The 14,780-nt window shown below is 38.4% G+C and overlaps 1 long non-coding RNA gene across 1 annotated transcript; it reads left to right on the top strand.

The window, feature by feature from the left end:
* Positions 1 to 371: 371 nt before the first annotated feature.
* On the top strand, positions 372 to 11,036 carry LOC135156793 (uncharacterized). The gene is made up of 3 exons (XR_010295831.1): positions 372 to 636; positions 7,213 to 7,270; positions 8,901 to 11,036. It is a non-coding gene; the product is annotated as an uncharacterized LOC135156793 (long non-coding RNA).
* Positions 11,037 to 14,780: the final 3,744 nt, after the last annotated feature.

The raw sequence follows: 14,780 nt of genomic DNA, 5'->3' as shown, positions 1-14,780 counted from the left end.
TAATACAGTTACCTGTGTCAAGAAACTTCTGACTGCACAAGAAAGATATCATTCTACAATGGTATAAATTTTTTTGTGACCTAGTCTTCTCCCTCCAATTTACCCGTTAAGATTTATGAAATTTGGGGAAAAGTAAAAAGTTGGAATAATCATTGTGAGCTATTTTGTGATATGTTTGCAAATATAAATAAATTACCTACTTCAATTTTGTAGAATTCAGTCTCTTTTTTTATATTTTGATTATTCATGCTTTAATATGCTTGATATGCTTCATGCATTTTATATATCATTTTACAGTGACAATTTCTTCCATTTTTCAAATTCATTAATGAAAGTTATATTTTGTCTCAAATATTTGTTTCTCTGTGCAGGGAGCATAAACTGTTATCCACGAGAGCAAAGCTGAGAAATCAGAGCTTCTTCTGGCAGAAGTCACCCAACAGGAAGCGCAATATGGAGCTAGATGAGGAAGAAGTCAATGTCATGTAACTCTAACCCTAACCCTACATCTTACACAAAATAAAGCCTGAAGTAATTGTCACAGGAGTAAATGTCTTGTCACCGTTGGACGATGGACTCAACAAACTCAAGTCAAAGGTCAAGAAAATGCCCAGAAATATGCCACGAGATCCAGTGGTAAGTTGTGCAGTGTAATGATTATTCCCGGGGGGGCCACTTACATTGACGAGTGGATACCATGCGCGACCAAAAAAACATGTAAAAAGGATGTCTTTTTCACGATAGGGCACGTTACGTACGTAACGTGATAAGGGTGTCAAAAACACAAAAATAATGAAAAAAGGGTATCTATTTCGCTAGGAAAATAACGTGTTTAGGGTCGAATTCGCGGGAATGATAAAACAAAATTAAAATGTTTTATAAAGGATGTCCTTTTTGCCCCAACACTTCGTGTTTAGAGTCCGATTTGCGCGAGGTGTAGAAGGTGGGGTCGTACTAAACCAAATAAGGTAAAGCCGACGACCGAAGGACCCGTAACAATAAAACATTCCTGTACTTGTTTAGGGGTTCATTTCAGGGAACATTTGCCAAGAGTCGTTTTGTTACCAATACTTGTTAAGGGTAGGGTTTCACACGCCAATGCTTGTTTGTTTAATAAGGGGCGCATTTTCAGAATATGGAAATTACGTGTATAGGATGCTTTTCGAGACCCCACGGTCGCGCATGGTATCCACTCGTGAATGGAAGTGCCCCCCCCCCCCCCGGGTGATTATTATATTTATATGGTGCATTAAATATGCTTGTTTTTATGAGTGATTTGTCTATATCAGAGCATATTACACAATGCATGAAGATCTGATGAATTCCCCATGTAGGCTACCTAGCTGCTGTCACTTTGATTATTACTTTCTTCAATTAATATCTTTCATGTGAGATGGTTATTGGATTTCACTAGTGTTAATTAATGAATATAATGCTTCCAAGCTATATTCATATGTTATTTCAGATCAGTGAACTTTGGATTTTATTGTCAATATATATTTTATGACGTAATGACGTTGAGAATTACGTCACAATGAGAGCCCGCCAGTGAGCGCACGAGGTCTTGACTTCAATTCGTTAGTAGCGCCATTCTTGCGAGGTCATAGAATATTTTTAGTCTTGAGACTGACTACTTTTTTCGACGTTTTTCCAAAGGATTTTTGTGTTTTGGACAGTTTCATCAAATTTTTTCGTGGTCGTGATCTTCGGTCACCCCTTCAAGGATTTTCTTGCGTATTTGTGGATTTTAGGAACATAATGTTGGATCGTAAAAACAATGACTCTAATTTCAGTGCCAAAGGCACGATCTCGAGGGCAAAGCCCACCACCTCCGCCTCCGCGCTCACGGGGAAGGCGGATGAACGTTCCGTCGATGAGGCCAGCAAAGCTGGAAATGGAAGCGACGTGACACTCTTGACTATGCCACCCAAGGCTAAAAGCCACAAAGTGGGAAGTCCAAGCCCTCTGCCCAGCCAAAGGTAAAACCTACAGCTCCGAAATTATCGGACGATATGGACAGACGTTTCCAAGCACTAGAGAAAATGGTGGCCCAAATTGCTGAAACTCAGCGCCACATGTGTTCGCCTTCCGCTGCGGGGCATCAGCCGGCACCGATCGGAAAGCCGACCAAACCCGCACCCGCTGGGTCGGGGTTGCCGAGGGCAAGGGACGTAGAGCCTGGTGAGATTTTCACCGCGGGTGGCTCTACTGGAAATCTGGATTACGAAGATTGCGTTATGCCTATGGATTACATGGAGCATGATGTGTGTGTTTCTGAGAACTTCTCTAGTTATGACTATGGGAATGAACATGATGAAATTGAACTTGCAGATTCCTGGCCACAGGCACAGGATCAGAGTCAGACTAGATCTAGTCAGAAGCAGCCCCAACCTATCGCAGTTCCTTCTCTTGCGGCAAAATTTGCTACGCCAACTGACATTGGGGAGCCCATGGATCAGGACATGGCACAGTCGGCCAAGTTTCTTGTCGGCAATCAATTAGAGGGCAAAACTCTTACCGATGTGGTTGCGAAGTATCCATTACCAGTTAACTGCCAGTCCATCGTTACTCCACGTGTAAACCCAGCTATATGGGAAATTTTAACACCGCAAACTAAGTCGAGGGATCTTAAGATGCACAGGGTACAGAAATCCCTGTCCAAAGGACTGAATGCTTTCCTTCGAACTCTCTCATCCCAGTCTATGACTGAAACGCTGCAAGATGCCTTGGCACTTATTTGTAACGCACAATTTGAGATGAATTGTCTCCTAAAGGAGTTCATCAAGCCTAGTCTGCACCGCAGATATAACCATCTCTGTAAGCCTGACACTCCAGTGACGAGATTTTTGTTTGGAGATGACTTGAGTAAACAAGTCAAGGACTTGAGGGATCAGCAACAAGCAGTAGCAGGCCTCGGGAGTAAAGGGCAAGGCTTTATTCGCTCCTCACAACATGTAGCCCACTACCACCCCTACCAGAGGAATTCAACTGCCGCTCAACACAAGTTTGCTGCAGTGGGGTGGGCTCGTTCTAAAGGCAAAGCCAGCAGCACTGCTACTCAACCCTCCGAACCGCACAGCGGGTACCCTGACAGGCCTTTTTTAGGCCATGCCCCCCGAGGTCGGGGGAGAGGAAAACCTCACCAACACCAAGTCCAAGCACAGAGCTGGCCCCATCAGACAAAGTCACATGCTCAACAAGCCGGACCAGGCCAGAGCAACATGCTGAGCCAAAGGAGGAAATAGCTCACAAAGCAGAAAACAAAGAGGTAAGTGTCTCTCAAAATTATGTACCCACTAATTGTGAGGAAAAGAAAGCAGTCGGAGGCCGACTGAAAGAGCATTACCAAGAATGGTGTAAATTAACATCTGACCCTTTTATTTTGAATGCAGTTCAGGGTTATGAGATAGAGTTTGCAGCAATCCCCTCACAGCAAGATCCACCTGTCAAATATCGACGTGGCTGTGAGGATTTTGATAAAATAAGCAATGAAATTCAGGTCTTACGAGATAAAGGGGTCATTGAAGCCACCTTTCACGAAGAGGGAGAATTTATCTCCAACATCTTCTCCAGACCCAAAAAGAGTGGTGGTATTCGTATCATTTTAGATCTCTCAGACCTTAACAAATTTCTCAATTACCATCATTTTAAAATGGATAACATTCACACTGCTGCTCATCTCCTAACCCCTAACTGTATGCTCACCTCAGTCGACCTCCGGGATGCCTATTACTCAGTGCCAATCCACCCCAAGCACAGAAAATTCTTGAAATTCATTTGGAACAAATCAGTTTGGCAGTTCAAGGTTCTGCCCAATGGTCTCAGCACTGCACCAAGACTTTTCACAAAAATTTTGAAGCCTGTTTTTGCACATCTGAGAAAAGCAGGGCATGCTGTTTACGGCCCCCTGGATGATACTTTAATCATGGGAGACTGGAAAAGTCAGAAAGGGCCACGAGTGCCACTACTGATCTGCTAACTAAATTGGGGTTCTTGGTACATCCAGACAAATCAGTCTTAACTCCCACAACTAAATTGCAATTCCTAGGGTTTGAACTAGACACCATGAAAATGGAAATTCGACTCCCCATCACGAAAGTCCAGGATATTTTTCAAACATGCCTTGATCTGCTCAGTTCAAACGAACCTACATTTAGAAGAGTTGCCAGGGTAATAGGTAAACTCGTAGCCACATTTCCTGCTGCCCAGTTTGGACCCCTACACTAAAGAGCTCAGGGGCCCGTTTCATAAAGCTGTTTGTAAGTTACGAATGACTTTACGCACGACTGGTGACCCTTTCTTGTGCTATATGATATATCCCTATATAGCTGACTTATGTGTAAGAACATGTTCCAGTCGTTCGTAAAGTTGTGCGTAACTTTACGAACAGCTTTATGAAATACCACCCTGGAAATAGATAAGGTTAGGGCACTGAGGTTCAACAAAGGTCACTTTGATAGAAAGATGGTCTTATCTCATGAGGCCAAAGAGGATCTCAAATGGTGGCTTTCCAATATTGAGTCGGTGTTTTCCCCCATTGGAAGGGAAAGTCCCTTCCTTGAACTGCGAACTGATGCAAGTGAATTGGGGTGGGGAGCAACTGACCTCACTCATTCTACCGGTGGTAGATGGAGTAATGATGAAATTCGAATGGCAAATTCTAGTGGTATTAACTATCTTGAGATGCTGGCAGCTGGGTTAGGCCTGAAAGCCCTCTGCTCTCATTTGCATGATGATACTCATATCTTACTTCGCCTAGATAACACCACAGCAGTTGCCTTCCTCAATAATATGGGGGGAACCAAATCCAGGGACTGCAATAGAGCAGCTCAAGAAATATGGAGCTGGTGCATTATGCACAATATTTGGGTTACTGCATCCCACCTACCTGGGAAACTAAATTATGTGGAAGCCGACACTCTTTCCCGAAAATTTAATGATAGAACACAGTGGATGCTAGACACAAAAGTGTTCGCTATTATTGTCAATAGGTTTGGGTTGCCAGATATTGACCTGTTTGCATCTAGACTTAACAAACAACTTGAGAGGTATATGTCATGGTCAGCAGACCCGGGGGCTGAGGCCACAGATGCTTTCTCTGTGAACTGGGGCAGTTTCTTTTTCTATGCATTCCCCCCATTTTGCCTTGTTTCAAAATGTATACAGAAAATACGTAATGACAAAGCTATGGGACTTATTGTCGTCCCCAACTGGCCCTCTCAACCATGGTTCCCAGTCCTAATGAACATGACACTTGGGGAGCCTATGTTCATACCTAAATCATATTCACTTTTGGTTAACTCAGTTACACATGAGCCTCATCCACTTAATCATTGTCTTGATCTTTTATGTTGCAGGCTTTGTGCGATGCATGGGAAAGGAAAGGACTAAGCGACAGAACAATGACTCTAATATCGGCCTCGTGGAGGCTTTCTACTAAGAAACAGTATGGAGTTTATATCCGTAAATGGAAAGCTTTCTGTGACAGGAAAAACCTAAGTTGTGTTCAGAACTTCAGACTGAAGTTAAATATGTTTTAGACTTCTTAAGCGAACTTTTCTTTGATGGATCATCGGGCTACAGTGTTATTAATCAAGCGAGGATTGCTCTTTCATCCTTCTTAATCTTAAACGATGACAAATATGATATTGGAAATCACCCAATTATCAGCAGATTTATGAGAGGCGTTTTCAACAAAAGACCACCACAATCCAGATATAAGGAAGTCTGGGATATGTCCCCAGTCTTAGACTACCTTCGAAACCTATCTCCAAGAAGAGTACTGAATCTGAGAGCATTGACTCTAAAGCTGTGCATGCTGATTGCTTTACTGTCGGCCCAACGTGTAATAATAATAATCCGCTTTTATATAGCGGTTAATCCATCGGAACGACGTGCCTAAGCGCTTTACAGATATATAACGTGTACAGTCCTTGCACCTTCTTAATTTGGACAACATGGTCATGAAAGGTAGTATGATCTTTTTTCAGTTTAAGGAGCTACTTTATAAACAAGACAGACCAGGGAAAGCAGACTTTGTATTGATACTTAAAGCTTATGCCCCTGACAGAAGGCTGTGCATTGGTCACTACCTAAAGGAGTACATTTTGAGAACGGAAAGAATTCGGGGGCAGGAACGTGCCCTTTTCATTAGTTACCAGAAACCACACAAACGTGTCACTGCAGCAACCATCTCCAGGTGGATTAAGCAAACTATGGCTGCAGCTGGAATCAATACAGACGTGTATAAGGCTCACTCCACGAGGGCTGCAGCTTCATCGGCTGCTAACAGTGCAAATTTGCCAGTCAAACTGATACTTGATCAAGCAGGGTGGTCAAATGAAAAGACTTTCCACAAGTACTATAATAAACCAAAGGAAAGCTCTAAGACAAGTGTGCATCAAGCAGATTTTGCATCAGCAGTGATTGGACAATAAGCATGAAACAATGGTTTTCAGGTATTTTTTCTATGAAAAAAAAAATCTTGTTTGTTTTTATACATTTCTGGTCAGATCGTGACACCTGGCTTCGAACCTCTCATTGTGATGTAATTCTCAACGTCATTACGTCATAAAATAGTAAGATTAAACGAGAACTTACCTGTTTGAAGTTTAATTGTTATTTTATAAGTAATGTAAGGGGAGATATTACGTCCCCTCCCTCCCACCCTGAGTGGTTATCAAACAGGTTAAGTTTCAGTAATCTTCCTTTTCCGTTGCTACAGATGTCACGATCTGAATTTTGCTTCTAAGATTGAAGTCAAGACCTCGTGCGCTCACTGGCGGGCTCTCTCATTGTGACGTAATATCTCCCCTTACATTACTTATAAAATAACAATTAAACTTCAAACAGTCAAGTTCTTGTTTAATCTTACTATTTTTTTTCTTTTAATTTTGAAACATTATTATTCATTTTGATTAGTTTTCGTAAAGATTCTATATAGGGGGTCTCATTTTCAAACATGATTCTGAACCTAACCCTATCTATCACATTATTCTAAACCTAACTCCTCTGTCTTCCATTAAATTTAGATAGGAGTGATTTGTCATAGTAGTAAATTTTGGGTTAGCCATTGGTATTGAGAGGAGCTATGCATTCTATTGATTGTTGATACAGTCAAGTTTACTTTTGCAATAACTGGTCTACCTACAATGTAAGATAAAGTTTTTATAACTTTCATCTTCAAGTTCTGTTTCTTTCTTTGGTTTACAGCTTCACTTCACAGCTTAGAAAAGGCTTACACAGCTGATGGAACAAAGTAATAATTAAAGTGAGTATAAGAAAGTTGCAAAATCATGGAGGTAAATCTTGAGGAAAGCCTATAATGCAATATTGAGTGATTTCCTGTTTGGTGTTAGTTTGCAGCACGATTCTGATCGGCCTCCTTAACCCTAATTCTGCTGGGGGGGGGGCCATAATGGCCCCCCCCCCCTCGACAATTTTCCTGATACATCTGCTGCGCACATTTTTTTTACCTCGCCGCTCACTGACTTTTTACTTTCAAGTCTCGCGCAAATTTTGAGACCAAATTTTTGACGCCCGGTTACGCGGTTACGACATTACGTAATATTATGTAAGTGCATGTCAGACCCAAAATTGCTCATAAACGTGATTTCATGTACAAATCCAATGCAAATTGTGTATTTAGCCAAAATTCATCAATGTATCATTTCTACTTTTACTGATTAAACTTAATTAATTTTGCCTTGTTTATGATGAGAATTAAGTCTGGAAAGGTTTCCATCGAAAAAACAATAAAAAACAAACAAAAAGTAAAAAAACAAAGAAATACGTAAGAAATTAAAAAAACAATATAAATACATAAGAAATCGGTCTTGGTACCAGAATTTTTTTCATTCACAATTGTTAGGAATGCTATATAGAATATTTTCAGCCAAATATAGCATTCTAGGAGCTTTATTTAGTGAATCAGAGCAAAAAGTATGATTTCACGAATAAATTAGCATAATTAATTCATATAAAAAAAATATATGAATTCAGTGAAATTTACCAATGCAACTGCGTAGATTATGTCATTCTCTACCATCATGCAAATTTTTGTTGTGATCGCGCAATCCGCGGCCGAGATCTTAAGGGGGGGCTATAATGGCCCCCCGGGAATGACAAGAATCAAAATACCCTGGGAGATTTAGGGTTAATATCTAATGTTAGTTTGAAAACGATCTGAATCATATTATAGCTGACAACTCAAGTGTTTGTATTTATTATTGAAAAAGATATGTATCAAATTATTTTGGTAGAAAAAGTGTAATTGCTGAGAAATAGACAGAGTGAGCAGGGCGTTTCCTTAGGTGTCAGGTCTTTTTCGAAGCAATAATAATAATACGCTACCACATGTGCTTATCTGTGTTGGTGATCTTCAGTGTAATTATTTTCAGCTAAGATTTCATGATTTCATAGATTTAGATTTATGTCAATGAACCATGGCAAAAACTTTGTACTGAATAACTTACTGATTAGGCAATGTGATTTTTAGTTGATTTATAATTTCAGTTATGACACTGTACTTCTCATCAAAGAGCCTCTTCTCAGAAGGGAACGCCGTTTCAGATAAATTGATGTTTATAATTGGAAATATATATATGTGTGTGTGTGTGTGTGAACAAACATGTATCATACTGCAATATGCAAATTTGAAAACTAGCCAAGTTAATTTGGGTAATGTTTTTGATGATATATGTATGTACTTGAATTGTGCAAATCCCCAAATGGAACATATAGCTAAAGTGTTTCAGGGTAGTTTACTAGTAGAACAGTTGTCCCAATGCAAAATTTTATTTGTTAATAGTGTGTAAGTGTTTCAACTTGCTATGAAAGTTTTTGAAGAGGATTTATTGTTAGAATAGTTTTTTTTTTGTTCTTTCACTTTACACTTGCAGTCGTGTCACTCGACGTACAACATGGATGCACCCCCTATCTGGGAAAGTCTACCAGAGCTAAAGATGTGACACAAATCTTGACATCTGCACTGACTGTCTGGTGTGATTATTTGTTGGTACATACATGGACATGATGTATAATCCACCTGTATAGAAAGACCAAATGTTATATCCTTTGAAACATACAACAAAGGAATCTGTTTGTAAATACCTCTTTTTCTTATTTCTGAGAGAGATGACTACCAGGGACTGGTACTTTGACACCAGACATTATACACGGTCTGATTTTGGTGCTCCACTTAATATGTACTGAATATGGAAATTTCCACCATGTAAATCAAATTGAATGAACCAAATGCCAGTTTAAAAGACTATCTGCATTCGCTACTTTTGAACCAGGATGGGAAATGGTTTTTATTTTTAGGGGCTATTTTTGTCCACCATGTGGGTGAGATTGCTGACACTTTGGGGCTATTTCTTTCATATTAAGAGTTACATTTTTGTGCAACAAGCACTTACACTGCAAAAGCATTTCTCATCATTCTGCTGTACGTTGAAAATTAATTTTTAGACAATATTAGCGCCCCAAAGTGTTCAATTTTGTGAATTTTCCAACACTGTCATAAACCCATTTTTAGGTATTTTATGATGACTTTTGTTTATCTCAAAGGAGCAGGTCCAAGCTATTATCTCTGCACAGTGATTTTCAGTTTAAATTTTTAAAAAGTCCTTTTCTCTTTCTTGAAATCATTTATTCTGTTTCAAACTTGATCAAGAATGAATTTCTGTTTTTGAGAGAATAAAAAGCATAAGTTCCATTTTGCAATGATTTTTCTTCTTAAAAGTATAGAACCAAAACAGATTTTTCGTTTCGATTTATCTGTAAATATAAAATCACTGTCCCTAATTATTTGCTGACTTTCCAAATTATCTGAATTATCTGTTGTTTTATTAATGGATGCATATTAATAGGGCATGATTACTAGGAGAAAATGATATGTGCACAAGGTTACAAATGATTTTCAAGTATCACGACGTTTATAATTAATATGGCTTGTAGGTATTTGTGGAGTTAACTCGGTTTACATGAAGTTAGTAATTGTGTTTATTTTGTGTTTACCATTCTGCAAAAGTGGACCCAAAGGTTTTCCAGAGTTTTCCTTGAATGGATTTTATCTCTGTTTTTTTTACCCTGGATTTACTTTCGTAGAATAATTGTTTAAAGGGGAACGTAAGTCCCGGACCATGGGGGAAATAAGAACGTTAAGCAATTTGCAAAAGGCTTGTTCACTTTATGCACACAATATTAATACTGTACTGGATTAATGAAATGAGAAATTGGAAAGCGCAAATTCAACCCATCCCAGGGTCATTTATTTTGAGTTGCCGAAGTTCTCTTCGATTCGATCCTTCGTCCTAGACTCTTAACTGGTCTCTTGATTCTTAATCCAAATAAACTTCATGTACTAAACTTCATTACACTTACATGTTCAAATTTACTTTGCATCTGGATGGCTCTGCGCCAATTATTAAAACCCCATAAGGTTTTTCTCAGGTTTTATTTGTAATTGCTTTTTCATGTGACCAGCCACCCTCAGACCAACAATAAGTTGCCAGGGAAACTTCCCTTTATAGCCAAAATAGTAAATTTGATCCTCAAAATGAATAATAGCTACTTCATACTGTCAAAATTTTAGATTAGAAAATTTAAATAGAAAAAAAAAATAGATGCAAGAATTTCTTTGACGTTAGATGTTGCAGGCTGCTTGAAAGTTCCACAGTGGGCTTCACCATGGTTTATGACTTGCATTCCCCATTAAGACAAAGACCCCCCCCCCCTCCCCCGATTTGAATTTGTGCACAAAAGCTTTATGTACACTTATTTTCCATGAATATCATTAATATGTTCTTTCCAGTTTCATAAATTATTATGATACAAAAAGAGTTAATGATATTTTTTTAGTTCATATTCTAAATTAGAGATTAAGGCTATTTCAAATGCAGGAATAGCAAAGTTTGTTCTAAGATAATTCAGTCCATTTTTTTATTTTAATTTCACAAATTATATTTTGTATCATCTGTATAGATAATGAAATTTGAAATTTCAAAGAATTCTATTATGTCATTAACACACACAAAAAAAAAACACCCAAGTACACTTCATTGCAGGATAACATATGTTATGGAAAGAATATCTTCGGACAAAATATCAGATCAAAAGTTATTGAATTGGTCTCAAAGATGTGCGAGATGAAAAAGGTCATAGGTCAAAGATCACAGAGGTCATTTTGTACCCCAAAATATCATTTTTTCATGAAAAAAATAAATAACTGTGTGAAGATTCAACTTTAAAAACTTTCCTCTTGCGTATGGGTGTGACAAAAAACATGAATCCATTTCATTTATATCAAATTTTCATTAGTCACAGTAATGTGTAGTGCTAGACTGCTAGTGAGGTGTTTATCCTTTTGTATCATTATATCCAGAGTATATAGTCATGGTGTTAGATTTTTGAAAAGTTTATGAATCTAGCAAAATAATTCTTGGAACTGTTTCATGAAGATATAAATCTGACTGAAAGTCCTGCCTAATTGTTAATGGGCATATGATATTTCATGTGCAGTCTCATTGATTCATATGCAATAGAGTGCATCTACTGAGGGTGATCCAATCAATATGGTGATCTGTTACTTTCCACATGCAAGTGGAAATTAAGAGCAATTTTTGGTCACTCTCACATCTTTTTGAAACACTCCTTTGATTTGTCTCTTATGTCACATATAATGCCAGATAGCTTGGACCTGCCCAGTAATGTTTGCTTGTCTGTACTATATACTTGTTTTGTATTCATGATTTTATACTTATTTTTTTATAAAATTATGTAAGACCAGCAGCCGGGAAGATTTATTCAAGTTGCAGGACCGTAGCAGTTGACCCTGATTGATGATGGTAGGCCCTAGACCTCACAAACATGGCTTCCTGTCTGGTTTGAGCTGGGATCTTCCTGCCAGAATCACACAATTAGTGACGTCACTACCGAGAGATCTATTTTTCAGTATGCAGAGAAGGGCACTGGACTATGTTGTGCATGGTATACAACTTACCACAATGTAAGTGCTTTAATAATGATTTCAATGATATTTTGTGTAGACTAGAGTATGCAAGACAATGCAATCGGTTTCCCAGTCAAATACTGAGGGCAATAACCTTTGTGAAAATATTGGGTGGCAATTTTCTCCATGTCAGGATTTTCACTTTTCTTATAATGACCGTAACCCCTTGACCTTTACTGTATTTCTTCCCATTCCTGTATCCTTTTATTGGGTATAGTCTTTCTTTATATACCTCCCAGTGCTATCTGATCTTTGTTTCACATTGTTGCAACATGATATCTGCCTTGACTGATTTAATAATTTGATAAAAGGATAAACAATTTATTAAAGAAATTTTAATATATATATTCATATGTACAGATTTTGATCATGTTTTTTTATTGCAAAGCAATGATAGAGCAATGTGAATTATGTTGCAAAATATTTATTCTCCTTTTCTGTATGTGTTATTTTTGGGGTCAGACTAATTTGAATTAATATTTTCAAACTTTATCGCGGTCATTTCACCATTTACCTTCATGAACCTAATGTTTGTGCTAAAGCCGATGGCACTACCAGAAACATAAGGTGTGCGAGTGCCTAGTGTGTATCCATCATGTAATCACAGAATGAGAAGAGATAATGTGGACTGCACGAATGTTAAGATATGTGATGATAAGGTAGATTCTTAATATAGGTTTGTTTGCCCCAATCTTCAACTTCGGATATGAATTTTTCACCCGTTTTTATGAGGATTATGCACCTGAATGGTTTTTCCACGGTGTGTAAAAAAATCTCCTTCAATCAAAGCAATATATGTAAGTCTGGAATCTTGTTTTAGAAGTGCAATGTCAAATTTTGATTTCGAGAGCCTTGCCAGTATGGTATTTCAAGTTGACCCATATTGATATTTGAAATATTGATGGAGCAGTTTAGCCAATATGGCTTTGAAGCTCGGTGACATTTGTCAAGATCGATCAAAAACTGGTTTGCACTCCAAATTGACCTGTTCTGCACAAAGAGAAGAGAGAGGAACTGGCCACATACGTTTGAAGAGAGGGGTACTGACTTCCAGAATTTGTTTAAGTTGCATGTGACATCCAAATATTTGGTGTTTGGAATCTGGTGATGTTGCGATAATCTTCAATCACTGACCACAAGGAATGGTGTTCCTTTCAGCTTATGCATGATATCCAGAGCTCTTCAAAACCTTCATACAAGTCGCATACTTCTTGGATTCACAAATGCCGATATCTTGTGAGAGTGTGGGCCTCTTTGTGGTGGCATTGGAGGAATTCTCAGTGGATCTAGTTCCAGGTGGGTGTTTCATGAAAGTTGTCAGCACTGACTAAATTGTCAGTGCTGACAATTTCAGTGAAATCCTTGGTTTTGATTGGCTGAAAGGCACTGGCTCTGACTGTTACTATGGTAACTGTCGGAGAAAGACAACTTGTCAGTGCTGACAACTTTCATGAAACGGTCCCCTGGTGGTCATTTGTGTCTTTTCCAGCCATTTGTTGATATTTTCCTGTGTTCATGAGATTTTCCCATGATTTATTTGCCTCTGATGAAATGAAAAGCAATGTGAAGTCTTGGTATTATAAAGTCAGAGTCAATAAAGACCATTTTTGCTCCTCATGCATGCCGATATTGTCACCGAAAGGAAAGCTTCATACATCTGATACAATTTCTGGCTTAGTCTGTAACTCTATTATTAAACCACAATGCACTTGTTTGAATTCTGATACGGCAGATTCTTTAAATGTTTGTCAACATTCATTTTCTGTGTCCAGGAGGAAACGTTCTTTCTTTGGAAAGAATTTTGAATAGATTTCTTGAGTAAAGGAAACTTCATCATGTTCAAGTATTCAGAAATGTAATCCCTCAAAGTGAGGGGAGGTTACCTTGTTTAAACCTATATAGCCAGGGCTATTTTGAAATTGCATAGCCAGGGGGGTGGCTAAAAGGCCCCCAGATCCAGGTCGTTGATTAGGGCCGTTATTCAATTTGATACTTGGGCTATAATTTTAAGTACTAGTATTTTACTCAGTCTTTTGCCTTAAAAAAACACATCCATCTTTGGTATTCAATTATATTTGGCTTACATATAAGTCAGACACATACCAGACTTAAGTCTGGCTTGCGTTTAGTTTACAAACGTGATATGCACAGTCATACATTCAGATGATAACATATATTGTGCGATATTTGGCTCCAACTTTATCATGATTTCAAAATGGTTAGTATTTTGCTTAAATTTGGCTGTATGAAGTAAAATACTAAGATGTGAACTAAATATGAGTTTAAAAAATAGCCCCCCCCCCTCCCCCGGGCTAGATAGGGTTATGCATGTACCTGCTATCATTGTCAGTTATTTTGGGAGAAGGGCATCCACTCAATGATTCTGAATTTCAATATCCGTTGATCTTGTGCCATCTAAAACTCTTTCATGGGAACTTGCAAGTATTTCATTTTCTTTGCAATGATCATACAATGCATAATTTGCAGACCATCATATGATTATTTCTTTCTTGCTAATAGTTCCTCTGATCGTGTCCGAGAAGTTTTTCAGCCAGGTCCTGACGCTTGACATGAAGTGATACTAGGCTGTTCATTCATCCATCTTCTGGTCCGTGGGTAGGGCATGATTGGTCGATTTTCCCAACAGTGTCCCCTTGGCTAAAGAAACGATTTCCTATATCCAGTGTGGAACAAGTTTGGGAAATTTTGTTTGGTGCTGTCTGTTAGATTTGACCTTGCATGTTTTGGTAGACTGTTCCAACTCTCC

This window comes from Lytechinus pictus, chromosome 15, assembly GCF_037042905.1.
Source record: "Lytechinus pictus isolate F3 Inbred chromosome 15, Lp3.0, whole genome shotgun sequence".
NCBI classification, from domain to species: Eukaryota; Metazoa; Echinodermata; class Echinoidea; order Temnopleuroida; family Toxopneustidae; genus Lytechinus; species Lytechinus pictus.
Note: the sequence above shows the minus strand (reverse complement) of the source record. Positions and strands in the feature narration are given on the sequence as shown.